At 40.6% G+C, this 27,500-nt stretch overlaps 1 protein-coding gene across 3 annotated transcripts in view; it reads left to right on the forward strand.

Moving 5' to 3' along the window:
* Positions 1-27,500, forward strand: part of MEIS2 (Meis homeobox 2) — a 179,582-nt gene that overhangs the window by 145,401 nt on the left and 6,681 nt on the right. The gene's annotated exons all lie outside the window — the stretch shown is intronic.

Raw genomic sequence — 27,500 nt, forward strand, 5'->3', positions numbered from 1 at the left:
CCAAAAGAACTATCACACTGGTAAAAACAAAACAAAAAATTAATAATACCCATTAAGCCTCCTTATATTTTAGAAGTCAGGGCAACTGTAATTTTGTAAACTGTAGGGAAAGCCAGATGATTTGAAAATTGGTGTGAAAATACCATACCTTTACCAGACTCTCGTGGGTGTTAAACACTGGTTATAGTATTAATTGCTTCAGTTACTTACATTTCTGAGCTAGAACAGGAAAAGCCAGCCCAAACCTAAGGCCCCAGCTCCAAAACAGCATAGATCTACTGAATTTTTTAAATTCAGATAGAATCCAAACTTACTGGCCAAATTATTCCCCGGCATAAACACAGCAAAGTAAGTGGGTCTGCACAATTTAAAGATTTTTAGCTGATCGCTGCTACTGGTCTTACCATAGGATGCTGCGAGGTAGCAATGCTTATGCTTATGCTTATGACACTGAACTTTATTTCCCTGGAGAGTTCAAAATAAGGTGGCAAACACACTTCCATTTCTCTGCAATGAAGTTCAAGCCTACTGCAGCATGTGAACTTTCAAAAGTTTCAAAACCTGCTCACACTGGACTGCGTGTATTCAAGGTGTGCTGCTGGTTGGAGAAACGTCGTACAATAAGGAAATCCGGTAACTTGGTTTCCTAAAGTGTTAGTTATCTGATCCTTTTGTCTGGGATGAGGTGTGAGGGAACACCATGTCAATATATTCTTAAGAAGTTGTCGCCTTTCCATTTGGCAACAAGTGCACCAAACCAGTCATCTTTGCACCCCAGCTCCCTTACTGCCACTCAGGTGCCCAAACTGAGGTACCCCAGGAGTACAGTGCGATGGGAGGTGCCTTCCATGACACTGAGACATGTTACCAAATAGCAAAAACTGACATTAAAATAGTAATCAGCATCACTAAACCAAAATTATTTACATCAAGTGAAAATCTGGCCCAATGGAAAAGTAAAGGTAGAATTAGCTTTTCCTACCACTTAGCACCAAAAATAAGTGAAGGGGAAGAGCAGAAGTGCCCAAAGAACATAAAATCCCTAAAGGGCACATGCTCTGGTAAAATCTTTCTGCTGAGAAAGGTGTGACTAAAGCTGATTTGTAATTGTTCTGCAACTTGTGTGATCGCCTCCCCGCTCAATGCATATAAAAGCTCACAGTACCTATTAAAAAAGGAGTATACCAAGAGTATTTTATACTCCCTGTGTATTAAGCGGTGTACGTACCCAAGATGCGGGCCAGTGAAGAATCAGGAATGCTGGCTTGGCAAAAATCTTCCCAGGTCAGAATTTTCAAAGAGGCAGTCGTGTCTAGTGACTACTAGTCTACAAAAGGGAATAACCCAGAATGATAGACCATTCTACAGCTGTCTGAAAACTCAGCTGTCTTCCTTTTTTTGTTATTTGGAGGATAAAATTGGAACGGTGAGCTCATTAGTTTGATGTTACCAATGATAAAAGAGCAATTTCCAGGTGAAACTGAGCTTAAAACAAAGCTCTTATCCACTTAAAACAAATAAAGTCATAAGGGATTGATGTTAATCTTCTCCTGAGTATGGGTTAAAGATGGCAGAAATAAGAAAATTCTATGTTTCATCTTAAAAACTACCAAGGGAAGCAGAAAGAGATTAAAAAGTTTGGATCATCATAGAAGGGCATTTATGTAGAATCAAGAAAATTATAGTCTACAATGTGCTTGGTGTCTTAAATAGATTGCAATTGTTCTTTGTTTTCCACTGGCTCTCTCATTTCTTTCTTTTTCTTCTGTATTCCTTACCTAAATTCAATGACTGGTGTAAAACACAGTCCATACAGAGTTTCTCAAGTGGAAATTCCATATTGCACTTGCATAGTAGTAATCTCTTCTTGGCCAAGACTATCACTGAGGCAAGCCTTATTAAAAATTCATTCTTCATTGTGGTTTCCAAAACAGTGCATTTTGAAAGGGTTTTTTATACACCATCTTTTATCAGACAACATAAAATATACTGTATGTCGCTTGCTTGTTTCAACATAAATCAACCCCCCAAAAAGTTTCTATAGCTCTTTACATCGTCTGGCCTTGTTCATTTGTAAGCCTGCAAGTTTAGTAAAGACTATTTTCTCTGCGTAGGAAGAATATGCTGTTTTACATAGAGGAAAAAAAAAAAACCCAACCACTTTTCAAAGCATCACTGCATTTCAGAAATGTATATATTTTATGTTGATGGGCACAGTGTCCTGTAAGCCAGCCGGTAAGCGCTTTGGAAGACGCTAGGAATACTTCCGGTTTATATATTCAAAAAGAAATCAGTATTTTTCTATTAACTTTACAACCATGTGGAACTTCCTTAACGCTGTAGTCTTTTGTGAAAGTCTTGAATTTGGTCAGGTCTGTCCATTTATGTTTTCCATGATGTCTGTCTTTCTCCCAAGTTTAACTTTTCAGTGCCTGCTAAAGCCCAGTAGTTTAGTCAATGTGAGCTATAAAAGGAGGAAAGAAACAAGTTCGGGGTTCCATTTCTACACAAGAGAACAGTATTGCTTTCCGGAGGGAAAGACGAATCCTGCTGATCCCTTGAAGCTCTCATTACTCGGATCTGGGGGGTAAAGTCAGGAAAAAGCCAGTCATTCAGTTCCAGATAAAGCCCTTCCTCGGTCGCTTCTTGTACATTTAGTTTAATTTCTCATCCCTTATTTTTCAAGCTTTATTCACTTTCGGGATGAAAAGTAGATGCCGTCTTCCTCACAGATACCTTGGGTGGTTTTCCTGAGGTGAATCATTAGTTTAACATTTTTTTATAAAGTTTATTATGAATGTCCATGGCCTTAATTATAATGAGCTAAAATAATTTTATATGGAACTTACAAAAATTTTCACTCTTGCTGAGTATCCCACGGCTAAGTTTAATCAAAGGCCACCGATACAAAGGACAAAATAGCTTGATCAGTAAAAAAAAATGAGATGACTGTTGGCTGACTTGTTCAGGAATAAACACTCTCAGAACCCATTCTTCAGATGAGGCCTAACTCCATTAGGCTGTCATAGTACCTGCCTAGCTCTCAGTCATGTTAATGAAGTTATCCATGTGCTTACAGACAGGCACACGCTTAAGTAAACTGCTAAATCAGGGAGAGCAAGTCTCAACAGTCTTTGGCACATCAAGGTTCTGGAGGGTCGTGTTTGCATAAAAGCAGTTCTGAGGAGGAGCTTTATTCCTCAGCCACACGACTTAATGTTTATTTTCACATGTCAAAACTCCCACTTAAATGTAAAATTTTGTTTCTCTCCAAAAAACAGAGGCAAACCCAGAAGCAGTGCTGTGGTTTGAGCATCAGTTTGGCTATAACGTTTCCTTCAGTTTTGAAATATGACATGATGGTAATGCAATATTAAAGATGAGCCCAGAATCACTCTATGAACCTGGGCTGAGGTTTATTTTTTTCTGCTGAAACCCAGCATTATATTAGTTTTGTGTGATTGTGTTCACTGCGAGTATTTCCTACAACTTTACTCAGAAATTTCTGGTTTTCCTTTTTCTGCAAACTAGTCCAGGACATCTAATTTGTAGACTTACTAGTCATAATACCGCAGCTCCTAGAAGATCCAGCTGAGATGCGAAGCTCACTGTAGACAGCATCCATGTAAGAGTGGGTCAATTTCAAATGGCCCTCACATGCTTTTATACATACCACAAAGCACATGTCTGTTTTGGGTATGTGGATAGCTTTGGAAATATGTCCACTAAATTATTCAGTCACCTGACAAGTTTATAACAGTCTGCACAGCCTTTCTGACAATAAGTATTAGCGGTGAAGTCAGCCAGTGGATTCAGCGTGTGAACAGTGTCCGGTTACCAGACTGTAACACTGAGATGGAGCTATGTGCCACCACAGAGGTGTTAAAACATTAAGTAATTGAACTCTGAAGTAATAAAGGTAAGCTGGTGAGAAACTACAAAAGCTACTGGTTTTTTGAATCTCATATTAATATATTTTTGTGTTATATGACAATATATATTGCAGAGCAAGATAAAAATACATAAAAATAGCATTAAAATATGTTAGGCGGAAAAGCATAAAAATAACACAAAGCCATAAAAAATTATCTTTTTCTCCTAAATATAAATGCACTTTGCTGCTTCATTCTCTGACTTTCCCAGAAAGTCACACTGGGGCACTATGTGGGTAATGTAAGTGCGGCAGTGATTGGGGGCTGACAGATTTTCAAAGTGGTTTCATTCCTTTAGTCTCTCCTTCAGATTGTCCATGTTCCCGTTTCAAAGCCTGTCAAAGTGGGTTGGAGTTTTTCCACAGATTTCCATTTTGAAAGTTGAATCAGTCCTCAAATAGCGCTGGCAGTAAGTTACTCTAACAGCATTTGCAGGACAATACACAGAGATATGGCAGAGTTTCCCAAGAACTGGGAAGGAAAGGACCCTTGTGGCCAAGGTGAAGGACTGTAGAAATTTCTGTTCATCTCTTCCTTTCTTCATGTGTCATGACATGGAGAGAAGAGCAGGTGACTGCAGATATCTGCAGTAACACCTGTAATGCCACAGAGGTGTTACGGTCCTCAATACTCTTCACCAGTATGTGAAATCACAGAGACACCTGCAAGCCATACTACAAGACTTGTACCTGATATAGGTATTTTATGTTGACCTCAGGGCACAGATTTGTGACTGTATACTGCAGTTAATTTGGGGCATGTGAATTGTGTCTGGCATATTTGGTGACTTTACCATTTACCAATTTAAATGAACTGTGGTACAGTAGTATTGCAGCGTATACCACCATGGAAATGATACTTATTCCCACAGGCTCGCTTCCAGCGATGCCCCTACCCATGTTCTCTTGATGCTTGGTCCCTAAGAGTCTACTCTGGCCCAGACTTTGCACAGCAACTTACTTCCAAGACACAGTCGTTGAAGGGGATGCAAGCTATCCAAAACGTGAATCGTACCAGTGGAAACACAGTACTCTTTGCTTGCATTGGCACGCTCAGAAAAGGGCACCGAGATTCTTGTTGCCATCCACTGTGAAACAAGCAAATAACATCAGTGTCAAATACATCAGAAGGTGCTCTGGCATACATGCTTCACCGCTGCAATGAATTAAGGAAAATGGCAGGCATTCTGCAGGTTAAGGAAAATGGCAGGGCAATGAAATAATGGTTGTTTTAAACAATTTCTTTACTTATAATCTTCAAATATACAACATATTTTTCTTTAAAGGAAAAAAGCAAATGGAGACGCATTGATGTTTATTCCTTATATCTTTCCTCCAGGGCCTGGTAATGACCAAGCCTGCAATTTACATCCTGTAAAATATGATACAAAGTTTTGAGAGATATTGGTGTGATGACACTCCTGCTTGTCCCAAAGTAAAAGAAGAGAAACTTTGTAGATGTCGAGAGACTGTACATAGTGCAAAACCAGGGAAAATCAGATTTACTATTCCTATGACAGGCCTAGAACTAGGTCCCTGAAAACAGCTGGATCCCGACACTTCAGCTCATTTCCACCTCTTGTTCTTTCGGTGGCCTCTGGCAGGTTGCTTCTTTCACTGGAAGCCAAAGTGGATTGTCTTCGCTATTACCCTCCATGGTCTTCACTTCATCAGACAGCTGATGGTATGTTTTTATATGAGAAGAATTAAGAAGAATTTCAAGTTTATTTGCTTAATAGGAAATGTATTTAAAAGAAATCCATGAAAATAGGCCTGGATTAAAACTAAGTAAAGCTGAGGTGAACCAAAATGCACAGAAGCTTACATATTTCCTCATCATAAGCAGATAAAAATAGTTGTTTTGCCTGCCGCCACAGTTTCTGAAGTCCACATCAACATTCTTCTCTTTTTTAAACCAGGATCTCTAATAATTCCTATTCAAACATGATAGTGAAGATACCACGTTTTACTGTGCTCTGGTTTAAGTTCTGCTTCCTCAACACAAAATGTGGGTTTGGCCACAAACGTATTTAAAAAACAACCAAACACTTCAGGTGTCCCACTTTTCTGTGGAAGTACAGTAAGTTCCTCCTTCATCTGTACGTTGTGTCCTCCCACTTTCAGTGGTTGATTTTTTCTCTTCTTTCTGATTTCTGGGTTGGATTTCTTCTTGCTGTCTGCAAGAGATTCTTTATTGGGAGGTTGTTTTTTTTAATCCTTCTCTTTCCTCCTCCTTCTCTGAAGGAGGCATTAACCTAGAGAGTCACGAGGACATAGTAATTTGTCTGTCTACCACTTTGGTACAGTGTTTATCTTATAGCTAAGGAAGTATTTCATACACCAGACCCATTACAATTTCAGCCCTGAGTTCTAGTCCAGTTCATATCAGTACTTGCCAAAAGTCAGTTACCAGCATTTGTTTTGTCGCTTGTAAAAGGTGAATTGGTGGGTCTTGGAACACACATCATACAGTCAGAAATAACTGGCATCCTCTTTGGTAGCCCTTTAAGAGAGACCATTAACTGAATGGGTCCCGAAATTGAAAATGTCTATTTTTTATTTAGAAATTAAATATATGAAATCAAAAGCACAGAATGAGGACAACATTCTTTTTGTAGATTTTCCAAAAGCAGTAAATCCACACTTACAGGAGAAGATAAAGATGACAAGGAAAAAAACATAGACAACAATAATCAATTAAACACTCAAAAATAAAAAAAAAAAAGGGGAAGAAGGAAAAAAATCATCCAATTCAAATGGTGAGGTAAAATGCTCTTTTATGCTCCATTGCACGTCCTGCAGGAACAATAACATTCTTTTGAGAATGAAAACTGAAATCCAGGCATTTTTAGCTCACAGGAAAATATGTGTTTTGATTGAGCATTTATATGAGATTAGAATTCTTAAATATCAGGCTAATTATCCCACATAAAAAAAATAATCTTAGAAAGACTTCTGAAAAGTTACATGTGAATAACAGTTGCAGAACAAATTGTAAACCAGACTCTAGTAATTGTAGCTAGTGCAATCAGACCCTCAGCCATCATCAGAATTTCAATCAGAGGAAGGTAAATCCTGTGCAGTGTAGAGGCATGGATATATTAGTATCTAGATATTTTTGTGCCCTTCATTGTCAAATTGTCTCAAAAACAATAGAAAATGTATCATGACAACATAAGGAAAATGAGAGGCGAGACTGGGAAAAAATAATTGTTAATATCATTAACCCATAGGAAACCAAGCGTCAGGTAGACAAAGGGCTTGATTATTGGTAAAACTGTAGGAATAGCACGGAATATGTCTCTGAGGCATAGCAAAAGCAGAGTTTCCTACTTTGCCTTTGCTCATTACGGCGATACGTAATCGTCACTGACCACTATCTGCTATAGGCTGCTATCATTTCAGTGCTGGTTGTTTCCCTGGCTTGAAGGAGGCGTGGGTGGAAAAGGAGTCAATTCTAAACTCCACTCACTCCTACTCTTTCTTTACTTACTTGCTTCTGAACGAGCAAGCCTTATACCCTCTCAATTCTTTTCATAACCAGAGTCATCATCTACAATTAATTTGTTTATACATGTTAATAAAAAGAATAAGTGACAGATTCAGAAACCAGACACAATTCCTTCGAACCCAAACCCCTTCTTCAGTTTGTCCTTCCTTTGCATTGCCACCAAAGAAGAGCAAAATAAGCATCCATCATTCTCTTCCCAGGTTCACCACGGTGACTCTGAGTTTCTGTCCCCTAGGATTTTGCATTGTATGTTTGCACTACCCAGTTTACAAGCTGTTATTTTAGTAGCTGGTGGGACCTCCGTTGGTGGATTATCCCCTACTCTCGCTGAAGGATGATGATGATGATGATGATGTATTAGGTCTTTCCTCTTTGTAACTACCATGATACTACAATGAGCAAGTATTCACTTCACACTTCTCTTCCTGACAATCTATTGGTATAGATCTGTGGTTTCCTTTTAATGTCTAGTTCATTAGATGGTATAAATGTGTGTAGCATTTTTAGCTGTGGTTGAGGAAAGCAGGGAATGTCGAGGTTAAGGTTTATTATGACTGTCATGTTCAGGAATGGAGAGCTATATACTATTTCTGCTCTGAGTCTCTGCACATAACTCCAACTGACACTGGTGTTACGCATTTGCCTGAAAGCTGTTTATCGCCCTGCGAGTACTCGCTGTTTGTATGGGTGATCAGGACAGAATAGATCTGAGTACCAATTATTTAAACCTCCTTGAAACTTTCCGTGAAGCTAGGTTAAAGAAATGACGGCACAGTATTTAGGAACGTAAAACCCAACAGATAATAGCTCTGTCCCTAAAACCACACACACACACAGACATTACTCTAAGAATATTCAACAGTGTCATTTATTATGTAGAGGGCACTATACAGCTGCCCTCCCCTGACACCAGCAATACAAGTGCTTCATGAGGGCATAAACCCCTGAAAGCTTGGTTGCAATTTACTTCTTTACTTCCTGCACATAGTAACAATGATAGTTGAATTGAAAAGCATTTTAAAATTCATAAATATATAAGTAGCCATTATCTAGTGGAAAACATATGTCTGACTATAGGACCTGATCCACTACTCAGTTACTCCAATTTTAAACTAATGTAACTCCACGGTAATCAATGAGGGTGCTGGTGTGCAGCTGAAGTAGCACAAGGCAAATAAGGTTTTTAGTACATGTAAGGGTCATTTTGCTTAAAAAGGCGGCCATCATTTTCATTGTGTGTTTATTAGAGGTACCTTAATCCAAATGCTTGGAAAAAGAGGCACTCAGAATAACTGGATACTTTCGAAACCCGTTTGTATTGTGACTGACAAAAAGCTGAGAATATTTAGCTACAGACTCCTTTTACAGGATGAAAAAAAAACCATGCAGTATGTTTTTTCTTCCTTTTTGTAGGGTAGAATTTTGTTTTTAAAGTAACCACGTTTAGCTGCTCAGTAAGCTAATAAGACAGTGATTTCAGCTAGAATTTGTTTCGATGGTCAAGACAAAACTTTGTAGATCTGTTAATGGAAAGTGAACAGTATGATCTTTGCATGTTCATAAATGTAAACAGTTTAAGACCAGGAGGAGACTGTTAGAGCTTCATTCTGGCTATTTATTCTTCAGTTTCACCCAAATCCCCTCTGCACTGAGCAGACTTAAGAATGGATGAAGTTTCTGGTTTTAAAAAAAGAATAAGGTATCTCATCTCAATTTTTCTATAAAGTCTGGAGTCCTAAAGTGTTAATCATTACACTGTGTATTAGCAAAGCAAGTGTGGACAGCAGAATCAGTAATTCCCAATGCTAGGTTTGTATAAAAACAACAGTCTTCCCCGCTGTCCCCCCAACTCCTGTGCAAACCTAACACCATAGCCTCGGGGATGAACATAAGAGTAACACAAGGCTCTGGTGTTGTTTGCACCCTTCTGATAGCTAAGCTTTTTGTGGAGGGTCCGCTGTGGAATTTCAAAGACAATAAGCAAACTTGCACCAGACAAATAAAGTTGCAGTCCTTTACATTTTAGATGTGAGAGATAAAACAGATACAGTGCCGCTCAATCCTTTATCAAGGTGACACAACCCCAAAAAGCTTTGATGCTGTCTATTGCAAACCTCGTGAGGATTTGAGTGGGAAACAAAATCTGATTAGTTTGTTTGACTCGCCTTTCTAACTACATGCATTCAGGAAGGGTTTCTGTATAATTCTCTTCCCCTCTCTTTATTCTGTGGTTTGCTTTGTTTGCTTGAGTTTAAAACTGCCGTTACGTGAAAGTGTTGCAAGTATAAATAATTTAGAAGACAACTCTGTGGGGATACTAATAATATGTCCCTGCTTTTTCTAATAGCAACTCATTACGGTTCTGAGAACTAGTATTCCACAGGAACGCTTACACATCTCTGTATTGTGGATATTGTGGATGTTGACAATAAGATAATTTTGACACCGATTTAATTAAGTGTATTTTCCTTCTTAAAAATGCCCCTTTTATTTATGACTTGCACCACTGCTTTAAATTCTCTAAAAATACCCAAAGGCTTCTTGAGCGGACAGATGGATGGACAGACAGATACATCCATCTGGTTTTATAATCTTAAGTATTTGGATGTAATACCTTTCCCCAATAAGAAGCCACAACGATATAATTATCTAACAATGCACAATTACTTCTAAGGAAAATCTAATCATTTAACAGATGTTAATAAAGACAAATGTGCAAAGGTACTAAGTCAAACTTGAAGAGTCCTTCTCTGTTCACTCTCATTTAAAGGAAAGAAAAAGCTTTTAATGGGGCTTCTCTTACTTTTACCCCATCATTTTATAAATTGCTTTGCCAACCCTTCATAGCAAATAGTAATTTTGAGTAGGCCAACATCAAGATCAGGTTGTATGCACTCGGTGGTAATGATAGTGTAGCTGCCCTTTCAGGAGTCAGTAAGTCCAACAGTTGAGTCTTTTTTTTTTCTTTTTTCATACTTTTCCTGTAGCCTCCAGTAAATGAATGGGTGCTGTCAGTCTGAATGACTGTTGCTTAGAGAAATCAAGCTCTTTATCGTGCTAACCTCATCCTGGGGTCGTCTGGAATGTCATAGGGTACACGGGCACTGTTTGAAGCAGTCATAAGTAAAAGCCTACTCGGTGCTCCGCACACAACAAACAGCAGTGAGGATTAAACAACTCATGAGAAGTAGCGGCCACCCTCTCACACAGATGCATGTTATTTCAGGACTTGGATCTTCAGACTATTCTATGGAGAAAAATACTGATTATAGATAATCATAAACTGTTCAAAGCTACTTTTTGTTTTTTTAATAAACATTGCAGAGCTTTATCAGAACCATATTCACGTGTTCTGTTCCAAAGTGTAGCTATGTTGTGATGATTCTCAGGGCAAATTATTTAGATGTTAAAGGATGCATAGTCCATTCAACAAAACGGAACTCAAGAACTGGGAGGAAATTATATTTATCACTTTAAAATACTGTGAAAAGCTGCACACTAATGACTATAAGAGAATCAAAATTACTGATGAGATGGAACAAGCCACAGCTGCAGCTACTGCAGGGATTGCTTGGCTACAAACTATTACAATAAATAGAGCATTGTTTAAAAGAAGTTTGTGTTTTAGACAGTATCATTTTATGTAGATAGGTTTATAACCTGGTGAAAAAAACTGACAGTGAACCCAGAGCTACATTACTCTCAGACATTCTTCAGTACAAGTCTTACTCCTCTATACGCCTCTAGGACTCTTCACACATTTATTCCCACTGCCCCAAACCCACATCCATTTCCTAGTCCTCTTTCTCTCACATCTCCAGTGTCTTCCTCTCTTCCTATTTCCACTTCAACAGTATGACTTTTCTGCTTCTGTCTTCATCTCCTCTCACCTTGACTGTGGTAGTTCCCTTCTCTCGGGACTCTAAGTCCCAGTTCTTCATCCCCCCCCCCCAATGTGCCAAATGCTGATGCTTCCTTCTCACACACACATTAAAATCACCTCCTACTTCAGGCACTTCAGCAGCATCCTTTTCAGCAGCACCATCCTTTTCTAGATGAATTTCAAAATTGTCTTTTTTAAAACAATGTCAAAACCTACTTCAACTTAGATGTCTCTCTTTTTTTCATATTCTCCTCTCCACTCTCTGTCTAATGCTGCCCTCCCCTCAGTTCTGCAATCTCAGTTGAAAAATCCTTCCTCTCTACCATAGCTCCCATCTAAAGAGCCTTTCTGTATCATTGGCTAGCCATATATTTTCGCCTTTGCCTGTACATACCTCTTAATTTCTCTCCATGGAAACTGGTTTGGGACTGAGTTCATGAGGAAGATTAATACTGTATGGCATGCTTAAGCAGTTATTACAGAGCTGCGCTATATTGAAAAACCAGAGCATGATCTAGGTAGCACTTGGGATAAATTTGGCAGAAGGATGAGATGGGTTTTTCAGTCCGGATGCAAAACATGCCCACAAAAATTTTCACTTACCAATTTTTTACCTGTATTTAGTACACCTGAAAACAAAGTGTAGGCACCCAGCTTAGCTGCACACCTCTGCATCAATTTTGCCCTAGTAATGAGGTACTTGGAACTGTGAGATTTCTGTTTCAAATTAGGATGTGGAATTTGACATTATGATGTTTCATATTTGTTCTTTTGTAGACCTTAGTTTCTTGGACTAAAGAAACTATGGTCCTCTAGATACATGATTTTTTTTGGCTATGAACACATGTATCAGGCATCAAAAATTAGGCAGCAAATTGGACCACTCAGCAGAACTGATTGGTGGTTAAGGGACATACATAAAATACAGCTGGATTCTTCAACTCAAGCTTCTGTCAAAAACCATTTCGAGTGCTAAATTTTTCTTTGGCTATTGACCACTATTTTGTTTGTACTTATTTCACTGACTCACAGAGCTAATGCATTTCCTGAAATGTCTCCGAGAACTCAGGTGAGACACCACAGGCTATGCTGTCTTAGGCTAGAATTTACTAGGATTAAAGCAGATGTGGCATTACTAGGGTCTGCTAAGCCTCATGTGATTTATAAAGATATAAACTATATCTTTTATGATTATGACGATGCTAAAATTTTGTGGATGATAATATAGTCACATTGGAAAGACTGAATATAACAACTGGGGAAGAATCAAGAAAAGGAAATGGAAACTAACTTCACTAGTTCATCTGAATGGGTGTCTGCATTTGTTGCTTTTATTATTCTGTTTTACATGGATGCAAGTTTACATGTATAAAGGCATATTTGATTTCTAAAATAGTCAAATATTACAGGATTTTCACAATCAAATTGAAACTGTATATTGTTCCTAGGAATGTACACATGACATTGATAATTTTAATAATTCAAAGTGAAAAACAAAGAATAACTTCCCCTCTTCTAACTACTGATTTATCTTCCTAAGTTTTCTTCAGTTTTGGCACTGAATTAAAATGAAAACTTTGTTTTTATTCTCTTTATAGTTAAATTCTTATAAAATTTATTTTTAAATTCTTATGCACACAAGCACAATGCTGAACTACTTTGCTTGAAGATGCTGCCTGTGAATTTGGGGCATTTTTTTTTTGTTTTTGCAAAGACTTTTTTTGTTTTACATAATGTTTCGATTGACCTTCATTTTTTTGTTTCTTTCAAAGGTTGGTTAAAGATGTTCTAAAACTTGGTTTGAACTTCTTATGAAAGTATTATTATGATATTGACTTATAAACCAATTAAGCCACAATACAAGATCTATGTAGCATATTTTACAAACTATTTTCTCATTTATATATATGTATATGTTAGATGTGTATGTCATTTGAGTTGCATATGAGTGTCAAGCACAAGCCCTGCAAACTTTAGTTTAAGCTAATCTTAATCTTTAGCCATCACTGAATTTTCCAGCATGGTCACCTAGCTGCTGCCCAGCCCCAAGATGCCTAAAATCTTTTGGTTCACATATACTTGTTTCCATTGGTAAGCATGCATAAAACTGCTCAGAATGGGATATAATTGAGAAACTTGGAACTGCAACCCTAGCAGTACTGAGAAGTGAGATACTGCCCTGCCCAGGGTTCTTTTATACAGAAAGGACCTCCAGGACAGAGGAGTAGGAACACAAATACCTATAAGGTGATAAATAGACAGTAACGTGTTCCAGAGTGACACACAACTTTCAACATAAAATCAGCCTTGACTCAGTTTATCTCCCCAGGGGCCAAATCCAGCCAAAGTTCTTGTCATACATCAGCCATACCAAAGCTTTACACAAAAGAGGCAAATGGGGTAGAGGGAGTGCTACACTCAATGGCTCATTGGCTAGAAAATTCACTTGTTAAATAGGATATATGTTTGCAGGTCTTCTCTTCGTCTTGATTTAAATCAATGTCTTAACTGTTCCAAGTGAGTTGAGTTTCCCAATCAATGGGCTATTGGACATAATGCTCCATCTTTACTCTTCTTCACTATCATGCCTTTCTTGTTCTTCTGACTGCCAGTTCTCTTGTGTATGTAACGACTAGTCAGTAGAACAAAATTAAATAAGAACAAGGGCTTGACTGTACAGCCTCTTGGTTAGGGATCCAACTTCAGATGTGTGAGAGTTAAGGGCTGGTTAATTATGAGTGTATAATTACTTACTTCAGGTGGAACATCTTCAGAATGAGAACTGAAAGGGCTTTGTTCACTGTACTGAATACCTGGGTGATTCAGATATTCTTCTAGGATGTGATGGACCTATGCTCAAGTCTTTGTTCCAAATCAAGCAGGATAGGGAGGCAAAACTTGATCTCCTTCTTTCCAGGTAAACAGTCAAATAATTATGGTGTCAGCTATAAAGGAAAGAGATCTTTATCTGTGTTGTTATAAGAAAAAACAGACCTGTCCTAAGATGTCTGTCTCACTAAAAGGATCCATAGGAATCCTGACTGGACATGGGTGTCTTCCTCTAACTCAGAGATAGAGCGTGGTTACAGCAGAAAGTACCGCACTGTGAGGATGCGCATATACACAGCAGCAAAAATGATGACAGGATGGGGTGTTAAAAAGTAGAAATCTACATGCCTAAAGAATTTAGGTACTTTCAGTGTTACGTGAGGGCTTTTTTATTATTTTTTTTTTACAAAAAAAAATGTAGTTAGGTATCTAAGTCCACCTTCTGGTGATTCCTGGAACATCTAACCAGAGACAGGAATTTCCTTGGGAGCAGAGCACCTACAATTTAGGCACTAGTGTTGACATCCCTTTGCTAATATTGCCTTCTAACTTGGAATTTCACTGAACATTAGGATTGGCTTTGCAGGGCCTATGATGATTTTGATAATGGGGCTTGGTCGTTTTGAAAATTTTCCTTATACATCCGAGTGCTTTACTAGACCGGGCTGAAGTGATCAGCATTGTTGGATACAGCCCTGCAATTACGAGTTTTGTGGGCTCAAATACAGGTTTATACACATATTCTTAGATGCCTTCACCCCTACGCAGTGCAGGAACAATTAGTGAAATTCTCCTGAAAATTAAGCCTCAACACCCTACCAGTCAGAACAGTCAGAGTTAATATTGAAATCCATCAGCAACCAGTTATTAAAATTATGTAAGATCACACACAGAGTTTCCAAACTGCTCTCATAAAGAAAGATAAATATTAGATAGGTTATAGAGATTGGCTTTCATTTCGTAACAGATATCTCAATTGTATGCAAAATACGGGATAGTGGAACACATTACAGAACTGGCCAGTTCTTCATTGAAGAAATATGCGCTCAGTTTCAAGTCTCTTTTTGTGGTATACTTTAATTTTCACATGAGATATTTAAGTGGCAGTGAGAGACTTCTCCAGCTAACCATCTTTTAACAGAAGAAAGAAAAATACATTCATAGCCCTGTCTTTAGCTGGGGAAACCAACAACAACCAAGATGTGGTGCACTGGAGCACAGGCTCCTCCAATACTTTGCTCTACCCATAAGCCAGCTGAGTACTGAAATCAGGGGAACCCAACCTTTCAAGTGCTTCAGAAGCCACAAACCTTCCTGGTTTCAGTCCTTAGCTTGTTCAGAAGAATGAAAACAGCAGAGAGAAAAGAAATGGTGTAAGGTGAAAGCTGCCAGGCAGAAAAAGACCTGGGGGTGTTGGTGGACAGCTGGCTGAATGTGAGCCAGCAGTGTGCCCAGGTGGCCAAGAAGGCCAACAGCATCCTGGCCTGTATCAGGAATAGTGTGGTGAGCAGGACTAGGGAAGTGATCATCCCCCTGTACTTGGCACTGGTGAGGCCGCATCTTGAGTGCTGCATTCAGTTTTGGGCCCCTCACTACAAGAAGGGCATTGAGGTGTTGCAGCGTGTCCAGAGAAGGGCTACAAAGCTGGTGAGGGGTCTGGAAGACAAATCTTATGAGGAACGACTGAGGAAACTGGGCTTGTTTAGCCTGGAGAAGAGGAGGCTGAGGGGAGACCTTATTACCCTCTACAACTACCTGAAAGGAGGTTGTAGAGAGATGGGGGCTGACCTCTTCTCCCTGGTGACAAGTGATAGGACAAGAGGAAATGGGTTCAAGTTATGTCAGGGGAGGTTTAGAATGGATATTAGGAAACACTTTTTCACTGAAAGGGTTGTTAAACATTGGAATAGGCTGCCCAGGGAGGTGGTGGATTCGCCATCCCTGGAGGTGTTGAAAAAAAGGGTAGATGTGGTACCTGGGGACATGGTTTAGAAGTGGTTTTGTCAGGGTAGGTTAATGGTTGGACTTGATGATCTCAAAGGTCCCTTCCAACCTCAGCAATTCTATGATTCTATATGTCCTCAATCATAGTATATCTGGCCACCTAGGACCCCTGCAGAGCACCAGCAATCTTTATCACTGACTTGCCAGCTGTACTTTGCAATTATCTCTGGTGCGCCAGCAAGGTAGGCTGGGGAGCAAGAGCTGAGCCCTGGGGGAGACAAAGCAGTGGTCAGAAAAGTATGGGAGCCTGGGATATGGAGTGAAAGGCTGAGGAAACGGCTCCACAGAGGCTTTTTAAATTTTCCATTCCATGATTCCAAAGCAGTTTGGCTTACAATAATGAAGACACAAGGATACATGAAACACATTCATATACTACCAAACTCTTGAAAATGTTTTTAGAGCATTACCCCCTGATTCTGTGGGATACAGAGAACAAAAAATGGGATGAGACAGGGTAAAAGCTTCACCAGTATGACACTGGGAAGATCTGTGTAATTACCTCTTCATCTTAGCACACTTAAATAATGTAGCTGTCCCACATTTGCGCTGCTAATACCTTCAGTCACCGTGGAGCACATATTCCATAACATGGCAGGCTGTAGTCTCTTGGTGTCTGTGGTGTTGACACATCTTTAGCTACTATGCCATTAGACCCTCTGGTTTGGTAAAGTCTTACCACCAGTATTGGAATAATTAAAGGGAAAAAATGAACATGATTCTGCATCTACAGAGAGAAAGATTAACATAAGCAGAATCTCCAGTAACCAGACAGTGCAAAGAGCAAAACACAAGGGATAACAGCATGTAGGTATGACTTACTGAGAGGTGATTAGGTGTATCTGGATAAGAGCTATAACATGGGAAGAGGGGGGGATGTATTTATACATAGTGTATTATTTATGCCCATTACTTCTAATTGCCTAACTAGTTCTCTTTCCTCTCACGTATACTTTAGTACCCACCAACCAGAGAAAGATGTCTACAGCTAAATATCTGCCAATTATTATGGACTTTTGCTTAATATTCTATTGTTCCACTGACAGCACAGTTTTTAATATATCATTTTATACTATCCTGTACATCATCATTTTCCTGCCTCCCTTAGGGCCCTGGCTGTAATAGTTCTTATTTATTTCCACAAGCTAACATATATGCAAAAGATCTTGTAGTCATGATGTCGCCCCCACCACCCTCACCTCTTCCCATCTTTGTTTTTGTAAACCTTTTTGTCTCCTTTTTAAAGTTACAGTATAAAGAAGTGTGAACACAGCATGTGTGTAGATACATACCAGGGTCAAATACACAGCTTGCTGTGTGGTTCCCTTCCCCACCCATAAACACACAAGACACTCCCCTCCTGCTCAGCAGCGTTATACTGCAGCTTTTTCTTGTGGCCTGTAGATTTCTTTTTTTTAGCAAATAAACTTGAAAACAGATCAGAAAGGAAATAAAGGAAAACTCCCTCGCTATTCCAATGGGTGAGGCAGGAGTTTAACAGCCCGTGTAGTGACTGATCATCTCACAGAATCTGCTCAGCACCTTCTGAGTCTAAAAGAACTGAACGGAGCATTGAGTCTGGGCTGGCAGTGCCGCAGTCTGGTTAGTTGCATCAAATGCTATATCCTACTGAGTACTTGTTTTGCAAAATGCCTTTTTTGAGGAGAATCTGCAACAGTATAAGCTGGAGGTGGTTGCAACTGCATCGCTGTCTCTGAAACAGAACAGGCATATTTAGGATCAGCAGTTCTCAAACTTTCAGCAGTGTGTTTCTATAAATATATTTTGGCTGTGTTTTTTTTAAAGTGGGCTCTTCGGATCCAATTTCCTGAGGTCCACTGGTTGACAGGTAGAAAAATACACATTTTTTTTCCTTCAGATTTTAATAACAATGAAAAAGTGTACAAGCTTCATGGTCAAGACAGGACAGTGGGTACAAAAAAAGTGTTATCTTAAGGCAAAATTTACTGTCAGGGAAAATGGAACATTCCTTCTGAACTCACGAACTGGTAGTGCATGTGCAGGTTGGTTGTAGATGGTTGCTACAATAAGGCTTCTTTCATACAGGTGTGTTTATGCCCCAGGCTTGCTGGCCACAGTCCATTCCATTTACAGAAGCTGAATTAAACAATAACTACCGCATTGCAAAAAGAAGAAGGAAAAAAAAAAAAGGTGAGCGTCAAAGGAGATGCCTGAGAGCTTTGTTAGGGCCAAGAAAAACCCTGTTGCAGTTGTCAGAGCTTGTTGATGTTGCAGAGAACGGCACTTTTTTTTTTTTTTTCTGCTGGATTTTGTGGTTCTGCCTTAGGAAAGAAAGTAAAATAGAACGGAAGAACAAAGTCCTACTCTATAAATCAGCAGCTGCTCCTTGCCAGATCAAAGGAGTGACATTTTTGCTCCTGGACTACTTGTCCACTTTAGGTGCTTGACAGACAGCTAACAGCTGGCCTGTTACATAGTATAGGAGAGTTGGGCTACATCTTCTTCAGAGTAGATGACAAGCTAATCAGAGATATCCATAGCACAGGACATGTGAGTGCACCTTGATCTCTTCAAACATACCCAGTACGTAATTGCTAAACACCTTTATGCATTTTTGGCAAGTTGCTACTTAGGTAGTTTCCAGCGAAAAGTAAGAAGGAGAATTAATGCCTTAATCTAATTTGATCAGGGAAGTTAAACAGATGTTAAATTTGTTGACAGCTCTCCTTTTCGGGTCAATTTAGAATTGGCTAAAAAAAAATGAATATGAAACAGTTAAAAAGATGTGTAAAATACTTCAATGTGATATTACTCTAAAACTACCCTTTTTTTTCAAAAAAAAAAAAAGTTACCTAAAATGAGGCCCCTAAATTCCTATGCAAGAAGGTAGATAAGCATATTGTTTTCAAGACTGCTGGACCCTCATTAGTTTTGAAAATCTTTTCCTATGAGTTTAAGAGCATAAATTAACACATCTTTAAATGTATGAGTTACTTAAGATTTTATAGGTGATCTGTTATCTACCTTTAACATGGATGTCTAAGAGCCAGCAAATCAAAGCGCATGCCAAATTAGCTGAAATTGTATTTAGCATCTCCGCAAGATGTATGTATACAAACCTGGAATTTTAATGTCAGTAGTAAAAATTTCAAAGTGATTCAGTTTCTAGTTGATTCCCATCTGCAATAAATCAAGTACAGGATGAGGTTATACACTACAGCTTATGTCTATTGACTTTGCATTTTATCTGTAAGATATGAATAGCTAAGGAAGTATGTCTGTTTGTCTCCTCCCTTCCTTTCAAGTATCTTTAAAAGACCATTTTTACAGTGCATGATAAATAACCGTATAGGAATAACCTGATGGCACTCATGAAGGTCTAACAGCCCTCGCCCGTGTGCGCCAGGCGGCTTCAGGGGCGACTGCCTGCACTGAAAGGCACTCGTTCCCTGCCAGAAACCCAGGGGCGGATAAGGGATGGCCCTTTCCCACCTAATCTGAGGTGTCCCGAGAGGGGGTGAGGAAACCCGTGCCCACTTGCTGGGGTGGGCTGGGACCTCTGCCCTGCCTGGGCGCTGATGGGCACACAGGTACCTCCTCGCCAGCGGGGTGTCACAGCCTGCCCGCTGCCCAGGCCAGCACAATGCCCATGGTGGCAACCAGTTGAAACCACAGCACGGCCATTGCCCTCCCTGGCTCTCTGGGTGCGGAGGAGGCAGCCGTGCCCCTGGGGCAGCAGCACCCCCAGGCCCTGGGCCCAGCCCCGGGCCCGGCAGCGGTGCTCTGGCCCCACCTCATGGCACCCAGCTGCACAGCGGGAGGCCTCACCTGGGGCCACGGGAGGCTGAAACCCGGGGCGAGCCCGGTTTTGCAGCCAGGGAGCGGCGGCTCTCCCGTTGCCAGCAGCACTGGGTACCGACCCCAAGCGCAGGCTGGCTTCGGCCTCGGGGCTGGGCCCTCATGGCCCTGGGCTGGCGGCGAGGCCGATGGCAGCAGCGGGGCGCAGGCCGGCAGGGGAGCCGGGTGGCCATGGGGCCTCCAGGTTGGTAGGGAAGAACTAGGGAGCCCCCAGCCGCAACTGGGGCCTCCTGGAGGTCTGCCTTCGTTGCAGGGAAAGGGTCCTGCGCCCAAGCCCCTGCCCCAGGAGCGAAGGCAGGGGGGCTGCCCCGGGGGTTGTGGCTGCCGTGCAGGTGGCTGCCCATGGCAGGCACCGGGGCTTTCCTAGGCAGAGCCACATCATTTCCCCGCGCTCCCGAGAGGTAACCTGGTAACCGGGAGGTACATGTTTAACAAGACAGATTTTCTCGGAGGTGAATAGGTGCCCGTCTTGCCAATTCTCATGATTTTATCACAAGGCTCAAGTTATTTCATGTTAACTCGAGGTCCCAGCTCCAGGAGACAATGTTTATGTGAGAATCTTTTCAAGTGAGTTTCTAGATTTTGTGGCAGTTTAAAAACATGGCGCAATGACTGAGAAACTCACAAAGTAAACACTGAGAAGACTGCTGTTTAAATTTCTGCTTTCTTAGGATGGTCTCACAGTTATGGGATGAACAAATTTCATGATTTCCAACAATTGGCAGCTCTGAGTGGCATAACGTATTTTTAGGAGCTCCAACATAAACATACAAGATGCGGCAGAGGTCTTCGGGACGGTTAGCGCCAGCCTCAGGCTGCCTCAGGCACCCAGCTCAGTTGCTCTCTGTCATCTTCTGGAGCCTTCTCTCCACCAAACGTGGATGCTGACTTAGAACCTCTGGCTCACACCTTTGACAGATGTGAGATGTCTAAATTAGCTTAAGAAAATCAGTTTAAACAGCCCATAAACCCCTTCTCTAACAAGGCTGGCCAAAACTATGTGAAATTTTGTCAGGGAATGAACCTGCCTGTCCCTCCCTCTATCTCTCAAAACCAATCGTGTAAGTGGCTCCATTTCTCAATATTCATGACTTAGGGAAGCCTTGTTTAGATGGCTCCTTTCCAGGTGACTAACTCAGCTTTTTTAATTTCCTATAAGGAATGCTGCAAATAAGAGTTGGTAACCAGGTGCGGCATAGATTCAGTGAAGCGTAAACAAGGACTTTTTCAACTATTTTTGTACACAAACGTACAGAAGGATGCCGAAACCTAATTCTGTCAGTTTAGAATACATATTGGAGGGAGAAGTTAAATAAACTAAGATAAGTAGATTTTACTTGCTCAGATAAAAGTTTGGTGACAGACAAAGACTGCGGCGGGGGGGGGGGGGGGGAGGAGTTTGTATATTGATAAAAGTATTTCTGCAAATTAGTCTTTTCTAATGCGTTCCTTCAGACTGCTCTGATCTGCTCAAGACTTCTGAAATGGTTCTTTCAGCCTGGGAAAGAAGTAGTTTTCTAGGTTACTTATGAAAACATTTTTTGTGACTTAGATATAGTATTTCATTGGCTATTTTCCCTTCCAAATTAGGGCATTCTTGGGCAACAAGGGATCAGTGTAGTATATACTCTTGAGCTAAACTCTGACATGTTCATACTCCAAATACTGAAATATCATTTAGGCAAAGATTTATTTTCCCATCCAAGGTGAAAACATTTGGATTACTTTTTTAGAATGCATTCTTATGCTCTTACTCAGCAAAACATTGAAGCAGGTGCTGAAACCCCATTTATTCATCAAGCTCAGGTCCCATTTACTTAGGTTTAATAAGAGCTGAGCTTCTCATCTAGATTTGGCAGGTTTTTGAAAAATCTTGCTAGTCTGTTCCTCTGGGTACCTAAAAATTTTGAAAATTAGGCTTTATATTCACATGACAGAAAGTAAACAATTTTAACCCCACATTATTGTTGTTATTGTTGTTACTTTTATTGTTATTATTTCTATGACTAAGCCTGTGACAATGTTCATTCGGTACCTCTGTTCTTTTCAAGCAAAAGAGCAGACGTGTCTTTCTGGGCTAAAATCTAAATTGAGCAAAACTTCCCTTGTCATTAATCCTTTTAGAGAACTGATTGTGAATTCATCTCACAAATTTGTTTATTTCTCTGTTTTTCACATAAAGAATTGAGAACCTGTTTATGCAGCGGCTGGTTTGTTAAATAAATGCAATATTTTAACACCTCATTTTCTGGAACGGATATTTTAAGTGGAAATCCAGGTTGAAGACTGATACTGGAAAGTTTTGAGTTGTACGTGGTGACTCCATGTTGTTCCTCAGTCTCTTAGAAGGAGCAGTCTACTCTTCTGCGGGGGACTGGTTTGGTTTTGCACCAGCTCATCTCACAGCAGATATTAGATGTATAGGCAAAGGACTGGAGTTAAATACCACTCTCTGCTTGAGTTCAGATTAGACTCCAAGTTGGGAATGAATTGTAGTTTCCTAAGCTTTCACGCAATTCATCCTCCTGAAATAAGACCTGTTGTGATCCTACATATTTAAAGTAAATTTTCCATGATAGCCACAGAGAAAAGCTGGAGATCTCTCTAATTCTGATTACCAATCAGTACAGCCACTAACAGTTCCTATCAAGAACTAATCTTACTCAGATTCAGTTGTGGAGTGGTCACAGTGTTTTGAAATACGCATACAGTATGTGTAAAAAAGACAGTGGAAACAACAACAAAATTATTTTTGAATGTGCCAGACTTGAGCAAGCAGACTAAGAGATCTCTATTTGCTGTTTATTCTTCTTTGCATTTTGCAGAAATATCTCTCTGCGATTTTATCTGAACATTATTTCGTATAAAAATAAAATGTATTATGTAAATGTGAGTTTAACGTCATTTGATATGACTTGAGATAAAATATGATAAATATATAAAGAAGATTAATTACAGGACTTCCTTTAAAATACAAACTACATGTTTATTTTGGACAAAGAAAACCAAGGCTCTATTTGAAGAGATGCAATTAAATGCATATATTTAGATTATATTGTCATGCTAATTAGCAATGGTAGGAACCAATTAGGACTAGGGCTACCAAATCACCAGAGTAGATTGCATATTCACTAGTATACCTTTACTGCTCTACTGTTTTTTTGCTGGAGGCAGATAAAAATGAAATGTGTTCTTTTGAAAGTCCATATTGTTGTGCATTTTGAGCCAAATCTTGTTTGTTGCACTTTCATAAGTTGTCCCACAGAAGTTACTGGAACTACTTTTGCGAGAAAGACAGACTCTGGCTATAGGAAATATATGTGGATGCTTTGGGTAGCAATTACAGAAAAATACATGATGGAAAAAACCCCTTCTTTAGATTCAAACAACTATTGTTTGAATAAGCGAGGTCGGTAATCTGTCATTTGCAAAATGCTGGAAGTGAGATTTTCATTAAACTCGCTATGTCAATGACATGTATTTCTCAACATTACACACCTCATTTATCATGCTGGAATGAGGACCAAGTGCCATATGAATGTAGAGTTTGTGAAGGTATCGGCTCACAGCCCTGGAGGCTGATGACCCCTCTTTATCTACACAGCAGGTAAGGCACAAACAGTGGCAACGTGAGCTCTCTTCGCGGTCCCCTGCCAGTGTGCCTGACTGCTAAGCTGGGGGAACAAAGGAAAGATAGCATATGGATAGCAGATTGTAGGAGCGCTGAAAGAGGACTGAGGAAATCTATGTTGGGTGTGTGGCTCTGCCAAAGATCTCTTGTATGACTTTGGCCTTGTCACTTAATCTCCTTCTGTCTCCGTTCCCCTTCGCAAACAGAGAGACGGCGTCTCTCCTCTCCCCCAGGCTTTGCCTGGAAATCTGTTCAGACCCTGAGTTCTCTTGGACGGTGTGCTTGTGCAGCATGGGGTGAAGTAAGACTGAGCTTCATTGGGTCCTCTAACTGCTGCTATCATCCAAATAATAGGAATTACTATTAACAGAAGAGTAACAAAGAAATCCATGTCTTGTTGATAGATTTTACTCATCTTTTCAGGCCATTCAATCTTTGGCCTCTGGGTGAAGAGTATGAACAAGGCAGGCAATTAGTGTCAGGAACAGAGCTGTGAATTCTTCTTTTATAGGGTTCCAAATAATGCTGGTAATAGTGGCATTGGTGTTCTCTTTTTTCACCTGTCTCTTAATGCCTTTTGAAGACATTTGTGCCAAAATAACATCACAGTGTTTCTGCAACACACGAACTGAAGCACTGTGCGAAAGGCTATATTTTGCTTTGCTTTGGCCCTGGAGATGACTCTCTGAGGGATTCAAAAAAGCCCTCAAAAACTGTAAAGGCTAGGGCAGGGACTGTGGTTTCTACGTCTCTATTATGCACTGTGCATATTTATGGGGCAGTATAAAGAATAAATAATAATCCACAAACACTGCATTCTGTGCCCTTGTCTACCAATTGTGCTGATGCATTATGTGATGTACCTACTGCTGATGAAGCTAGGATCTGATTTTTACCTTTGCTCAAAATGTATGTCTGTTTTGCACCTGCAATTTTGCAAATATAAATAATTTCATATGTAATTTTTCAGACGTACCCACTGGTGGGTATAACTGATGCCGTTTATGGACAGGATTTTTCAGAGAGGCTGTAGAAACGGAATTTCGAAATGATCTGGATGCCTAAAGCCTCTGCGCTCCTATATCTCTCTAAGTATATGACAGCACATCTTCTCTTCAGACAAAGTGCTGCTGGTCTAGAGGACATCATTTGCACCTGCAGTTATGCATATGTGCAAAAGAAAAATGGAGAAATAATGAAATCAGAAATCAAAGCCAAGCGCTATTTTTTGCAAGATTTACTGGACAAATGTGGTCACCTTTATCACTATTTTTTTTTCTGTAGGGAAACAAAGATTGGGGGACTCACTCTTAGGGCTTTAACTCTTATTTCCAAAACAACTAGCAAATTGCCTCTATGTAGAGTTCACAGTGAAAGGCTGGCTTTATTCACATCAGCGGAATGAAACAAGGCCAAGCTCTTTTGGGAGTGAACGGCTGGGCGAGATTGAGTTTTCAACACCGGTCCCAAAAGGCGTACTCTGTGGTGGCTGTCGAACGCGTAAGGCTGGAGTGGAGTATCCCAGTCTGCTGCTCACAGAGGTAAAGCAGTTGTCACCTGAAACCCTTGAGGACTTAGAATTTTCTTAATGCTCTGCCTTGTTGTGCGAGCCCATTGAAAGAACACTTCAGAGGGCACCCATTTCTTGCTAATGTAAACTTTCTGAGGAGTATCCAAAGATATGACCTCTGGGTGAACCTTTAACCTTCCCCTTAATTATTTGTTTGAAGACAGTGTCGAGTTCTCCCGCTGAGAGCCAAGGCCCATAATGCTTCGCAGCCCTGTGAGCCGGGGTGTGTGTGCAGGGAAGTGGAGAGGGACATAAATAAGGGGACCACCAGATGTAAATAATAAAAGTGGTTGGGCCTTAAATAAGAAACGAAAAAGCAATTTGGTTTCCCTGAAGAGTGGCCTGATTGAAGAAAAGGGGTTAGTAAGACGGAAAGCGTGTGTGTGTGGGGGGGATGTTTCTGTTTTCTGTGATTTTTTACAGGCCTAAATAAGCATTCATTCCATTCTTTAAAACCTTGCCATCTGTATACGCCATTAGAAGCTCATAGGAGAAGAGAAAACAGTCTTATCAGGCTTTCCTGTTAATCTCTATTGGCCTTAACTTTAGCTGATAAAAGGCACGCTGGATGGAGGAGGTTCAGGTCAGGCTCCATTTGGTCAACGCGGTAATGTTGCTGGAAAGTAGCTCAGCAAATTAAGTCCTATCGGAGACCTTTGTCTTTGAGGACGGAAGCACGCCTCGAAATCACAGCGCTGGGGTAGGAGATGCCTTCGCTGTGCCGCAGTCAGAAGGGAGTAAACAACTACATCGACCGTGTCTGAGTTTTTATTTCAATACCTGAAGTCATGACTAATTCTGAGGCAGGATGACATCTCTGACAACTGAATTATACTTCTCCTAAAGAATAAAGAATGTCTTTTGGATGTAAGCAGAGAGATGCAAAAGAGCCCTTTAGTGTTACTTGTAGCATTTATGCATCTGTCTAATGAAATTTCCACAACTGTGATTACGGAAGATGCAATAGAAGGTGTGCCACCGTCTCTTATTATCTGCGGAGGAATTTAACTGGGGGGGGGGGGAGGGGGAGGGCGGGAGAGAGGGAGGGAGGGAAGGAGGGAAGTGCGACAAAAGGCCTTGCGGAGTTGATGCTATATAAAGGCTAGCAATTTGCTAAATGAGCAGATGAACTTAGTTTTCAGTTAACTGACTGAAAGACTTTGCGAGGCATTGGATCGGGCCCAATGGCAATTATTGGAGGCTGGTTTGGATGATGGGCATGTTAGTATTTCTGAAGAGGATTAAACACTAGTATTCGACTTCATTAGCACTCCTTAAGGGTCACTAGCCGAAAGCCTGAGCTGTGAAATAGCACACAAAACCTGCGCGAAGGCTCCCCAAGTGTTCTCAAACACAAAGAGGGGGGACAAAAACAAGCGTGGCTCCTGAGTGATAGAAAATTGCCCTGTTTTGAAAGAAACACTGTGAATAGGCAAGTTTTAAAATTATTTTAGGGAAATTAATTTGGCTTAGCTTGTGCCGATGTGGATCGCTGCGCATTAAGCTAATAAGAAATATGCAAGCACTTATTTTTGGATTACCAGCAAAATTAAATCCAGGCTCCGCAGCCAACTAACTGCCTTTACCAGCGCTCAAAAGCTGCGGCAACCTCCCCGGTTTGAGATAAAAAAAAAAAAAAAAAAAAAAAAAAGCTATTTTGGGCCTAATATTAACCACATGTACCTGCGACCGGGGGTTTCTAACGAGTTGAAAGGTGCCTGCGTTTCGGGCAGGCGGTGGCCTTGCGCGGGGTGTCCCCGGTCCTGGCGGCAGAGGTCGGCCCCAGCTGGCACTGACCTCCCGACGACCCCCTCCTCTGCGGGCTCCGACCCCGGGAGCCGCAGAAGAGCAGAAGTCTTTCTGGGCCGGCACTTATTGCCGCTGCGCTGGTGATAAAACTTCAGACAGCCTAATTGATGGCTTCGCTGACCTAACGATACCTTGTGAAAGCACGGAGTGGCAAAGCCTGGTCCTCATTTATGGCCAGCTGCAAGGGGAGCTGGAACCCGAGGATGGAAAGGAGGCGGGGGGAAAGTCTCCCAGCCTGTGAACTTTAACCAGGTTCTGAGCCACCCGAGGAAGTTAAAGAAACAATTGTCTTTTAACACAAGTTTTCGGTCGCATTTGCTTGTTCAAAGCCTTCTGGCAAATCCAACTTTAAGCTGGCTAGTCAGATAAGCGTGTTACCGGTTACAGTTTCTGAGCGCTTAGAGGAAAATCCTTTAAAGTGAAATTATACTCTTTTAAAAAAACAACACGAAGGAAAATACGTTGCCGCACCACGCTAAAATTCTGTCAGTT

The sequence above is a fragment of the Vanellus vanellus genome, assembly GCF_965231255.1.
Source record: "Vanellus vanellus genome assembly, chromosome: 6".
In the NCBI taxonomy this organism is placed as follows: domain Eukaryota; kingdom Metazoa; phylum Chordata; class Aves; order Charadriiformes; family Charadriidae; genus Vanellus; species Vanellus vanellus.